This window comes from Cryptomeria japonica, chromosome 3, assembly GCF_030272615.1.
Source record: "Cryptomeria japonica chromosome 3, Sugi_1.0, whole genome shotgun sequence".
Taxonomy (NCBI): Eukaryota; Viridiplantae; Streptophyta; class Pinopsida; order Cupressales; family Cupressaceae; genus Cryptomeria; species Cryptomeria japonica.
Genome location: NC_081407.1, coordinates 789,564,578 through 789,577,750, shown reverse-complemented (window position 1 = coordinate 789,577,750; position 13,173 = coordinate 789,564,578).

Genomic DNA, 13,173 nt, shown 5'->3' with positions numbered 1-13,173 from the left:
CAATCTCAAGCTCCTATAGCTCCTAAATGACTACATAATATGGTGTGAACTTAATAGTCTTTCCCTTACCAAAATAATGAATATGATAGATGGAAAGAATGTTAGTAGGAATTTTTGAAACCAATGGAATATCATGTATGAACACCTATTTTCCAACTAGATTGTGGGTATGTGCAGTATTATGATAGGCCAAACTAGGCCCTTAAGTGGCGATGAAAATTTAAAAAAACATAGGCAACTTGAAATGAAAATTTGAATAGGTTATGAACATAATTTGAAAAACATGTAAAAATAGGATCAAATTAAATATAGTTTCTAAGCTACTAGTTGTTTTCTAAAAAAAATTAAATCTATTTGATGGAAATTTGAAATTTCAATGTAGTAGTAATAATTTTTTAGGAAAATGATAAAAAGCATGTGTATGTTTGACCAACCTAAGTACAAACAAAACATTTTTTTTATGCCACTTTAAATATAAGTAGAGGACTCATGCCCAAATTTGATGCATATTTTTTTGTAATTTTTTGCAAACTAAATAATTAGTTATGATTTTTTACTAGAACTTTTTAAAAATATAAAAACTTACATGTCTGACCACCATAACTTGGTCAAAACTTAACGAAACCCATTTTTTTTAATCCTGTAGCATGTGAAGCATAAAATGTGTTGCATCTTTTGGATTCAAAAAATGTTAAACCGTTTGAAAGTTATAAATGTTTTTGAATCAGCCTATCAATTAGGACTTTAGACATAATGTATGTAAAAAATCAATTATAATTATTTTTTAAATTCAAAATAAGACAAAATTTATATTGGTGGAAAGATGATAATTTCCTTAAAAAATCCTTTTTGTTTCAACAATTATGGGTAAAACAAAAGTTGTTAGCCACATGGGCTAAGTTTGGGAAAACAAGGAAAACTTCTAAACACATTTTTTGTGTTGACTTTCTAGGATTGGCATGTCCAAGCCAAATCCCAAAGCGAATCCCAACAGTATAGCTTTTTGTCAAAAAAACAAATATATGACAATATCGGATATATGTTAGTATCATATATTTTATATTAACAGATATCTGTTAATATTGGATATTCGATAATAATGGATATATGCTACTAACCCCTTTTAATTAGTTTGTAATTTATTATAACAAAATTTGTTATTTCAACTATATATTCTGATAACTAATTTCTTAGTCTATAATGTATAATATATTATAATCTATGAGGAAGATAACTATTAATTAAATTAAATGGGGAAAAAATGGCTCGCAAGGTGCAACAAAGGTGAAAATTTTCATGCCAACTTCAAAGGACAACTCGCGTAGATTTGGTCAACGATAGGGGCAAGCAAGCAATAGTGGCAGGTTTGGCGTGCTTACTGGGGCAAACTCAATCCCACTTAGCAAAAGAATTGCCAATGCAATGATTCGGACAGTTAATGGAGGCATCAAAAATACAATGAAGTAGCAATTAGGAGGAAATACCACAAGTGTTCCTTCAGCAGGGGTGTCAAGGATAGAGCCACAGAAGGAGAATCATGACTAGTCAAAGGAGCATCAAAGTCGGCATCAAGATCCACAACATGGGGGGATTGTGAATTATTTTTCGACAAGGTCTCCACCGCATTAGAAATGGGGATTGAGGAGAAATGGCAATCCCTCCCAAAATCGATGGAGGAAATTTAATCCTTAGATCACCATTATCAACTCCTATAACAACAAACCCTACTCACCACCGGACAAAAGGTGCAAGTTGATTGTGATATCTTCATACTACCTCTAATCACGTTGGGAGCACCTTAAAATTTGTGGGTTATTTGTCAAATGGACAAGCAAGGACCCCCTAACATAGAGGATTATGGATTGGTTTAGGTTGACTTTCAAAAATTGGGTAAGTGTTAGAACCCTAGCTAAAGGTTTTTTTCTTCTTGAATGCGTAAATCAAAACCTAAAAAATAAAATTATTTATGGGGAGCCAATATTCTTTGAGGGCTTCTGCTTTTACAAGTTCGATTGGGAACCAAATTTCAACTCCGTAATGCATTGCCCAACTCGCTTCCCATACTGGGTCACCCTAGTGAATCTCCCAACTAAGTATTGGATTGCAGAAATAATAGAAAAAATTGAGAACTCCTTAGGAAGAGTAATTGGATTCGAAGAAGAGTTCTTTCTAGGTAAATATGGGTTTGTCAAGATTTTGATCGATCTAGATATGAATTTCAGACATCTAGACAAATTGGAGATCCTAAGGGATAAGGGGAAGTGGTTCCAAAAGATTGTAGTCAAATCTTCAAGAGGTAAATGCATTGTTAGTAAGAGCTACATCGCCAGCTACTGGATGAGAAAAGGCAAATCAACAGATCTTTCGTTTGGGGAGGTTGGCAGATTAAGGGAAATTGATCCATCATTGGTAGATTGGCAAATGAATAACAATTCTTGCTATAAGAAAGCATGCTTGTTTTCTGACACAGAAGTAGGTAAGGGCTTGACAAGAGAAACACAAAATCTCAGTGGGTAGAACATTAATTTTGAACATCAATACAGGCTTACTCAAACTTCCCTTCCAAAAATTGTAAACAATGCCCCCTCCAAAAACAATCAATGTGAAATGAGGGAGGAGCCTCAACCCTCTTTCCCCATAATTCTAAATAATGGTGATGGCAATTTTTCATATATGTACATTGACACCAAGCATAAGGAATTGGGGTTAAAAAAACAGCTTGAACATTTGATTCATGAGGTAGAGTTTTTGCAAGAAGAGATTAATAACAACCTTGAAACAATGGCTCAATAGGATCAAATTGATCCAATAAAGTGGATAAATAATCCATTATTTACTCAAAAATAGAATAGTCATGAGGATCCTATTACAAGAGATGTGGAGATAGAGTCAATTCATATCGAAGAGTCTGAAGATGGAAATTTGAATGAAGAAGAAATAGAATCTAAAAGGCAAGCCTTGATTCAACAAATGATGGAGATGGATAATTTGAATGAAGAAGGCTTGGTGGGGGCAAATGCTCAGGAACTTGTTGGGGATGCAGATCGACGAAATCATTTTCCGGGCTTCCATCAAGAATTGTCCTCCAAAAAGTTGTTTGATTGTAGCAAAGGTACCCCCAACAAAAGAGGAAGGAAGTCTCATTTAGAACTTTGAGCAAAGGATGGGCAATCATAAGGGCAAATAAAGATAACAACTCTTCTATCTCAAGGAAAGAGAATCTCCCTTCCCCAAGAGTAATGAAGCTCTTGTCATGGAATCTTAGGGTCTTGGGAGCCCCTAACAAGCAGTGCTTGGTCAAGTGCAAGTTCTTATCAATACAAACTAATATTTTTCTACTCCAAGAAACAAAAATGAATGATGAAGAAATTACAAAGTTTGCAAGAAATCTAGGTCCTTAGCAAGTAGAGGCAATTAATGCAGATGATGCCTCTAGATGATTGACCATCTTATGGAGAATAAATGTAGTGATCATTGAACCAGTGATAACTGAAAGGCAGTGAGAAGGAGGCTTTGTTAAATCCCTCAACAATAATCTTAAGTTCATTCTCATAAATGTTTATGAACCCATACCTATTTCAAGGAAAAGAGAGGTATGGTCAAAAATTGAAGGGTTTCTATCAAGATTTTTAAACAATAATTTCATTTTGGGGAGTGGTTCTCAATTGATGGGTCGCTCTCAATTAGATTTCAACAATTGGGTTAGCAAGAACAAGTTACTTGAAGTTGAGATCGGCATAAGAGATTTGACTTGGAATAATAGGAGATTGGGCTTCAGTCAGATTGCTGAAAAATTGGAAGGTTTTTTATCGAAGGGGGCTTATCCACCCTTCCTTTTGACCTAAAAGCTTATGTTCAATCATGGTCAGGGTTAGACCACTATCCAATCTCACTGAAAATAATGGCAGACAAAAAACCCAATTGGTCTTCATATAAATTTGAATTTATATGGCTAAAGCACAAAGATTTCTACAAAAATCTTTGGCAATGGTGGAGGGAGGAACAATTCTTTGGCTCAAAATTCTTCATTTTGGTGGCCAATCTTAAAGCCACCAAAAGAAAGCTTCTAAAATGGAATAGGGAGCAATTTAAAGATATATTTTCAGAAAAGTTGCAAATAGAAAATTAGATGACAACCTTAAATGAGTAGGTTCTTAAAATAGGGATGGATTAGGAGAGCTTCATCCTAGAGAAAAATCTTATGCATGAATATGAAGAAATTTTAGCCAAGGAAGAAATATTCTAGAAGCAAAAGTCAAGGGAATCATGGCTAGAGGATGGAGATAAAAAATCCAAATTCTTCCATAATTCAGTCAAATAAAGAAGAGCAATAAGTAAAATCACAAGAATCTACAAGGATGATGGAACAGTAGTAGAGGACCCCTACCTAGTTGTAGAAAGTGCAGTAGACCACTTCAAAATTATTCTTAACAACTTAGAAGGTTCAGATATTGCCAGTCAGACAAGATGTTTACAATTCATTCCCAAGTTGGTAAATAATGAGAAAAATTGGATGCTCAATGAGAGAATATTTAGGTCTGAGATAGAAGCAACCCTATCTCAATTTCATATGGACAAGGCGTCAGGTCCAGATGGCTTCCCAGCTGTTTTTATTAGAAACATTGGTATATCATAGGTAATAATGTGGTGGAAGCCTTAATAGCAGCTCAAAAGGCTAGGAGGTTCTTGAAGGAGATCAATAACACCTATCTTGCACTAATTCCAAAAAAAGAGAATGCTTCAAAGTGGGAAGCTTCAGGCCCATATCTCTATGTAACATGATATGCAAGTTATTGGCCAAAGTTGTGGCTAACAGACTTAAAAAATTTCTTCCTAGCATTATCTTAGATGAACAAACCAGCTTTGTTCTGAGTAGATCAATCTTGAATGGCATAATTCTGGCCGAAGAGGCCATCCACCCAATCCAAAGTCAAAAAAGGCTAAGCCTGATTATTAAATTAGATATCAAAAAAGATGATGACAAAGTAGACTGGCTCTTCTTATGCAAATACATGGAGGCTTTTGGTTTCAATAAAAGATGGACATATTGAATCTTCTTTTGCATATCAACTTTTCATTTCTTTGTGTTAGTTAATGGCTCACTAGAAGGCTTCTTTGAAACCTCCAAAGGTTTGAGACGAGAGGATCCATTATCCTCGTTCTTATTCATAATAATGGCAAAGGCTCTGGGGAGGGGTATCTTGGAATAAAAAAGATTGGGAAAGATTGTGGGCATTCAAATTTCTAGTGGGGTGGAAGCTTGTACCCATCAACAATTGCAGATGATACCCTGTTGATGGGGTTCGGTTGCGAGAAGGAGGCTCGGGAATTCAAGATGATTCTTAACCAATATGAGAAATCTTTAGGCCAAGAGGTGAGTAATGAGAAATTTGAGATCTTCTTCTTTAATACAGATCCTAGAAAGGAAGTTGAGATAGCCAATCAATTGAGATTCAAAATTGGTAAGCTCCCATGCTCATATCTAGGAGTTCCTTTAGATAGAGGCATCCAAAATACCAAACTATGAGAACCTCTAAATGAAAAGATGGAAAGAAAGATTTCTTCATGAAAAGGGAAATGGCTCTTTTGGGTTGGGAGAATGGTGATGCTCAGATCAATCCTATTAGCCATGCCAATCTACATGTTATCTTGTCTTGATCTCCTAGTTGGGTGTAATAAAAAAATCATTCAAATTGTGAGAAAATTTTATTGGCAAGGAGTTTTAGAAAAAAAAAAAAAAATGCACTAATATCTTGGGAGAAGCTATGCAGATTCAGGTGAGATGGGGCACAAGCCTCAAGAACTTGATATGGAAAATTCAGGCATTGGGAGAAAAACTTGCCTGGAGAATATACTCTGAACCAAATCTCAAATGGGTAAGGGTTATTCAGTCGAAGTACTTAAACTCTGACGATAAAGAAGAAATTTTCAGAGTAGCAAATCCTCCAAAAGGTTCCAAAATATGGAACTTTATTCTAAACAATAGGAAGGTGCTTTCGCAACATGTATCATGGGACATTTTTGATGGCATGTCTGCTCTTTTTTTGGGAGGAGTCATGGGCAGGTGCCCTCCCAATTGATAGTTTAATGGACACTAGTACATTCAAGGATATCTTCATTCAAAATTGAGGCATGACTCTTCATTGCTATGTAGAAATGGATAAACCTCACTCGTCTTTGGATTGGAAATGGAAGGATTTCTCAACTCTCATGAGTCAAGATGATTGGGATAGATTGAAAGATATTCTCTCAACTAGAACTCTGGCTTTTCAGGAAGGCTATGATAAGGTTATATGGGCTAAATCAAAGGTTGGACAATACAATTCTAAAGATAGATTCCAAGCGGTTTACAAAGAAGCTTTGTAGAGCAAGGACAATCTTCCTACCACTCTTTGTTGGGACAAACTATGCTTGCCAAAAGTGGGGCCTTTGCTTGGGAAACCATCCAAGGTAGGATACTAACCTCATAATATTTTAAGAAAATTGGTTTTTTAGGCCCATTAAGGTGTGTCTTGTATGAAAGGGCAAAAGAAAATCCTGATCACCTCCTTCTCACATGCTCATTTGCCCAATCCTGTTGAATGTGGTTACTCAATAAGTTAGGTTGGTCAACAACACTTCCCTTGGGCATACTACAATGGTTTAGAGGGTGGCCAATCATTAAACTCTCTAGTTTGTTTGGTAATCAATGGATTTGCAACCCATCTATCCTAATTTGGGAACTGTGGAAAGAGAGAAACAAAAGAATCTTCAAAGATAAAGAGTTAGAAGCAGACATACTCCTCAACAAAATCGAGGCTACCATAGTTGAAATCTGAAGTATGTTAGAAAAGATTTTAAATTCTCAGAATGGGCCAATCTAATGAGAAAGAACTAGCGAGGCCTTAGGATACCCCCTTTCTTTGGCAAACATAATGATGATAAACAAAAAAAAAAGGCATTGTGTTTAGACCGAGACCAAGTATGGGTGGTATAAGCTCAACTTTGATGGAGCTTCTTGTATAAATCTAATTATGTTAGGTGTAGGATGTATCATCAATTCATGGGAAAGGAAAATCATTGCATATAAAATAGTAAGCTTGGGATAGGCCACAAATAACTTAGCATAATTCTATGGCTTGATTGAAGGCCTTCTTCTATGTAAGTCATAAGGTATTTCAAAAGTGGAAATCGAGGGAGATCCGACAATCATCATTAATGCTATTAGAATAAGAGATACACCTAATTGGAAGCTAATGAGCCTTCTTGATCATGCTCTGGAGATCTTGGATACAATTCAAGATTACACAGTTAAATTCATTTTCAGGGAAGCAAATGGACTAGTTGATAGGTTGGCTAATTAGGGTTGGAGAAAATATAGTTGTGAGTGATTTTTAAACAACCTCAGCACTTTGTGCCACATAGGCCAGATTTGATACACATGCTAAAATATTTGAAATGACATTGACGGGGCTTGATATGAAAGCCTCATTAAATGAGGAGTACATGGTAATCATTTCCCATCGATGTCAAAGATTTAAAGGATTGCAGATAGATTTAACATCACCTCAAGATGGCATGGTTTTTAATTTGGGCAAGTTGATAAAGGCTTTACATGTGAGAGATTGCCTCAATATCGTCTCCATCACTGTGTGGTGGTGTCACATTAGGTTTGTATCTTTTATAAGCAAGCTTGTGATAGAAGCTTCGTGGTAAAATTTGGCAGAGCACAAAATTCCACTGGTTATCTCAATGGAGTCCACATTGTGCTTGCTTCAAAGAAATAATAAATGTTACTTCTTGGCACCATCAAGGATAAAAGATGGGCAAAGATTCTTGAGTCGAAGGATGATTTGGTTAATAGAGCAGTAAGGCATATTTTAGAGGATGAATTCATTGAATCAGAGCATCATTATCAGGTGAACACAAACATCCCTGTGTTGTTTGTGTCTATCTTATTGGTGATGGGATTGCCAAAATTTGAGGCAATAATGCTATGTTGCACCCTTTTTCGAAAGGAGATTTGAATTTGGCTATAGACAATGTGGATGAGGAGATGAGGGCTCCATACCCAAAGGATTATCTGGTTAGGGTTGGGATGAGGGACACAAGTGATAATAGGGATCAAATTTCTAAAAGGTTCATCCTCATTGTTAAGGACATGACAACCTCTGAAGAAAGGAAACCCACCATTGCTAGAAATATCAGATTTTTGCAGATGTGGCTCAGTCAGAAGGTGATTCTGGGTGGAGATTGGTGAAAGGATTATATGATTGCAGAAGGGTATGTTCCATGGTCCCTTGAGATGGTAGAATCCAGAGAGGAAGATGAGGTGGTTGAAATCCCATTGAATCTAATGAAGAAAAGGCATGACCGTGCTTGCCCCAACGAGCTACAGAAGGAGGCGACTCGAGCAACCAATAAGCCTCTCCCTCCACATGGGGAGTGCATTTATGTGGATCAGAGCTTGTTGAAGGTGAAGGGAAAAGGGAAAAAATGAGGACCAATTCTAGTGACTCCTCTACAAATAAGGTTTAATTTTTGTTTGATTCTAAAGTACTAATGTAAGCATGAATTTTCGTATAGGTAATCATGCTTAGTTGCTAGCAAAAGACACTAATGCTTGATATTAGGTGAAGAGAAATCCTCTAATAGTGCCAAATAGGGCACAGTGATATAGATTTATGTTGTTTTGACTTTGCAATTGTAAGCATGAATTTTATTTAGCTAATCATGCTCGGTAGCTAGCGATAGGCATAGGTGTCTGATATTAGATGGAGAATAACTCTCTAGAAGTGCTATGTAGGGCATCTTGAGATAGATAGCAAACATGAACTACATTAGCAGTATTTTGTAAGACTTTTTATTATTATTAATATTTACCGCTTCAGCAGTGATTTATCAAAAAAGGAAAATATATTATAATCTCTTATATAATTATATTTAATATTTAATATTAATATATAAATTATATATTTTTATTTAATATATATATTTAATATGTATATTTATATTTATATATTCCTAATATGTATATAATATGATATAGTTAATGATATTAATTTATATATAATATAAATTAAAAATATTATATATTCTTGATATAACATTTATATTTTAAATAAATTATGTTTCCCTTTGTCCCTCTTATACTCTCCCTTTTGGACACTCTCTCCCTCTGTCAACACGTCTATCTCTCCCGCTATCCCTCCCACATTACACCTATCTGTAACCAATTCTCCTCATCTCTCTCTCTCTCTCTCTCTCTCTCTCTCTCTCTCTCTCTCTCTCTCTCTCTCTCTCTCTCTCTCTCTCTCTCTCTCTCTCTCTCTCTCTCTCTCTCTCTCTCTCTCTCTCTCTCTCTCTCTCTCTCTCTCTCTCTCTATATATATATATATATATATATATATATATATATGAAGAAATATATTATAACCTAGCTAATATCTATTCATAATAGATATTAGTTATGATTGGATATCTGATATGTTTGTCGCCTAAAAAGTGGAGGCAAAGGGAAATATTTCCCTTGGCGGTCTTTTTGTGAAAAGGTAATGGATATCCATTCCTAAGCCATATAAAAAAAGATAGTGGGTTGTTTTGAACATTCCAATGGTCCCACATTCCTTTTGCAGTTAAGAATTGTGGGTTTTTTGTCTGATACATACAAAATTTTACTTTTGATGCATTCTTTCACACAAGTTTCACTTTATTAATCTTTTTTGTGCATCTTTTGTAGGTATAATGGAGAGTAGCAGTCATCATAAATAAAAAGGCAAGAGAAAACTCACAATAGAGCAAATTGAAGCATATAGAGAAAAACATAGAGATAGTCATAAGAAGAGAAGATGAGGTATGTCGAATATTGGTCTAGGTGAGGCTTCTTCTCCACCTGTAAATTTTATTCAAGTGAAGATGAAGTTGAATTTGAAAATGTTGAACATGACATTGAAATTGAAAATGAAAATGTTTAAATTGATATTGTAAATGTTGAATATGAAAATGTTAAAAATGACATTGAAAATTATGAAACAATTGAACGTTATGTATCACTAGAAATGAAAATCTTTGTGTGGAGGAAAGATAAATTCCAAATCCAAGACCTTCAAGAACCCCAAAATGGTTACTTGAAGTTGATGAGAACATTATGGAAAATTTGGAAGGAAGGAGGTAAACAAGAACCGTTTGGTTGTGGGCTACACAACTTTTCAATGAATATTTTAGAAATAAGACATTGACCGAGCAATGCTAAATTTTTGTTCAATTGCTAAAGATACACAAAATGAGACCTTTGTAGCCAAATTGAAGATTTTTATGAACCAAAAGACAAAGAAAAATAATATTTTTGTCAAAAAAAAAATTAATGCTCTCAATTCTATTGGATAGACTAGCAAGGAAAAAGATAAGAGAGATACTCATAAAGTGATCACAACCTCATTTGTAAGCCATCATTTGGGAAAGGCTCATTTTATGAGATTGACTTGTATTGATTTCAACATAAGTTGTAGAACATTGGATAGATAACTTTCAAGAAGAGAAAGACTCGGCGTTCCTCTTCAAAATGATACATGGGATTTTTGTGGGAAGCTTCCACGTATTGATAAAAACCTAATGGATATTGTAAAGAAGGAAATTGAACAATTTTGGCAATCTAACTCTAGAGTATCTCCCAATGTAAAGGATGCTTTAAAGTTAAGAACTAGCAATCGAGACTGCACATCACATCTTAAACATTTCTAAGAATTAAGCCAAACATTATTGTACAAAAAAATTTGTGAAACACATCCAACTTTGCAAATCTCACAAAGGGCATTTGAATACTGTAAGCCTTTTTATTGTGTACCTCTTAAAATTCATAATACTTATTGTTGTAAATACCATGTTGAATTTTCAATGTATCATGAACTATTGTGCTATATTCATTCTACTTTACATACTAATGAAATTTTGTAGGAGTGTGGTGCAATGCAATTTATGAAGTCATCTAGGGACTTATTAGATCTATTTTTATGTGTTAGAGATTATGGATGCTCTTTCTATAGAAATCATTTTATAAATGAGAAGTGTTCACAATGTGGTGGCCTCTCAAAGTTTATTTCATATTTTTATGAGGGCAACAAACATGAATTTGAAAAGAAAATTGTTGATAAAAAGATATATGAGATGGTAAAATATAGTTTGAAGAGTGGAGGTGAAGGTTCTAGATGTGAGTTGGTCTCTAGAGAATTTAGTGTGGCTGATTTAATTTTAGATTTTAAGGAAAATATTTTCTACAAGTATGCAAGGCATAGCCACAAGTCTCATTGGTTGGATCAACAATTTAGAATATGTAAGGATTCTTTCTCGATCAACACTATTATGTCAGTGGTTGATTTTGTAGAAAACTACACATTGCAACCACAAAATGATGTACAATCTCGGTATTACAATTCCATTTAGATTTTTATTTTTTTCCTTGTCACATATAGACATGCCCCTGATAGTACAGAAGAGGAGAAGAAGATAATCAAGGAGTGCCAGTTTTATATGTGTGATGATAGATCTCACTCATCAGAGTATGTGCAACATTGCTTTCAAAATTTATATGAGTTCTTGTAGGAAAAATATATTGTAATGGGTCAACATCTTATTTGGTCAGATAATTGCATGGGTCAATTCAAGAATGCTCAATATGTATTATTGTTTGAGAAGAATGCATGGAGAGAGGGGTGTACCTCATATTTGGAGACCTCTTTGTCTATGATGCAACTTATTTTGTTATTCTATTAACTTATATCATGTATCGTTATGAAGCAATGTAATTGCAATTATCATTATTGTATTTTAGATACTCCATATGGAGGATGATGTAATTGGATTGATGTAATTAGTATTCATGTAATCCTAGAGTATATTTTAAGTGGTTCAATGTTGGTACTGACTACTCCTATGTGGATGGATGATTTATTGTATCTTATGTTAAAGGTTATCATAGTATCACTTGGTCTAGTGTTTAAAATGTACATAGTTGTAGTTGATCTTTATGATATGATGTTATTGTTATCTTATTTATGGTTTATGTATTTTAGTACTTGTTTAGGAATGTTGTAAGCGATGTTAGGGAACCCATATAGGACATAGTTCAATGTATGCTTATCTTCCACTCATGCATTCGTAAATTTAGTTAACTATTTGATGATTTAATAGTTGTGGTGCAATATGTTTTTAAAAAAAAATATTGCTTTGGTATTTTAGTTAGTTGTTGTTAGTCCTCTGGGGTTCCTTAGGGGGTGTTACAACTGGTATTGGAGCCCATGTTGCAAACATTGGGATCTATGGTTAATATTATTGGCCTTTGTCTTGTGTGGCATGTTGTTGTGGCAAATTAGTCTATTTGTTTGTTCTCCTGGATGCATGCTTAGGGAAGGGTTATGGAGACCCTTGAGTTAGTTTGGTAGTTTCGACTGGTGCAATCCATTCTTGGATTATGTTTTTTTACTAACATTGTATTTATCTATCTATGGTGTATGCTCTTTATGTAAGCAATTTCTTATTTGATTCTATGTGGCTTGAGTTACCCCTATGATTTCTAGTGTTTACTTGGCTGTGAAAGATGGTATTTGACATATGGATGATCTTATTTATAGATTAGAATAAAATTGTATACAATTGTACTCTTTAATTGTTGATGCTACATATGTATAAGATTATGTGTTGTGATAAGATCATGCTTATTAGCTTCACTATGTTAAAGTGATGAATTATTTCCTTGTGATTAATGAAATGAAGCGTTTGCATGCTTAAGAGTATGTATAAATGCTATATGGCATGTATTGTGATAAATATAGAATGAACTTGATTTGATATAAATATTGCTTGATTGGTAGCTAGTGTAGTCATGACAGGAGGGTCTTCAAAGAGAACAATATGGATTTTGTAGCAAGAGTTAACACAAAAGAAGCAACACAATGTGATGGAGGCAATGCAAAACAAACTTTATTATATCATAAAAATTAATTACAAACTACCGACAACATGCGGGCTCACAAGGTTTGGCTCATAGGTTTGATTGCATACATGCTCCAATACAATATCCGGGCTCAAGCAAGAATCTCTAGAACTGCTTGGACCTATTTTCTATTAGTGAATCTTGTGAATCATTTTCATAGCTTGCGGAGCTTCAATTCATTGTCTCCAACGTTCCTTAGTAGGTGT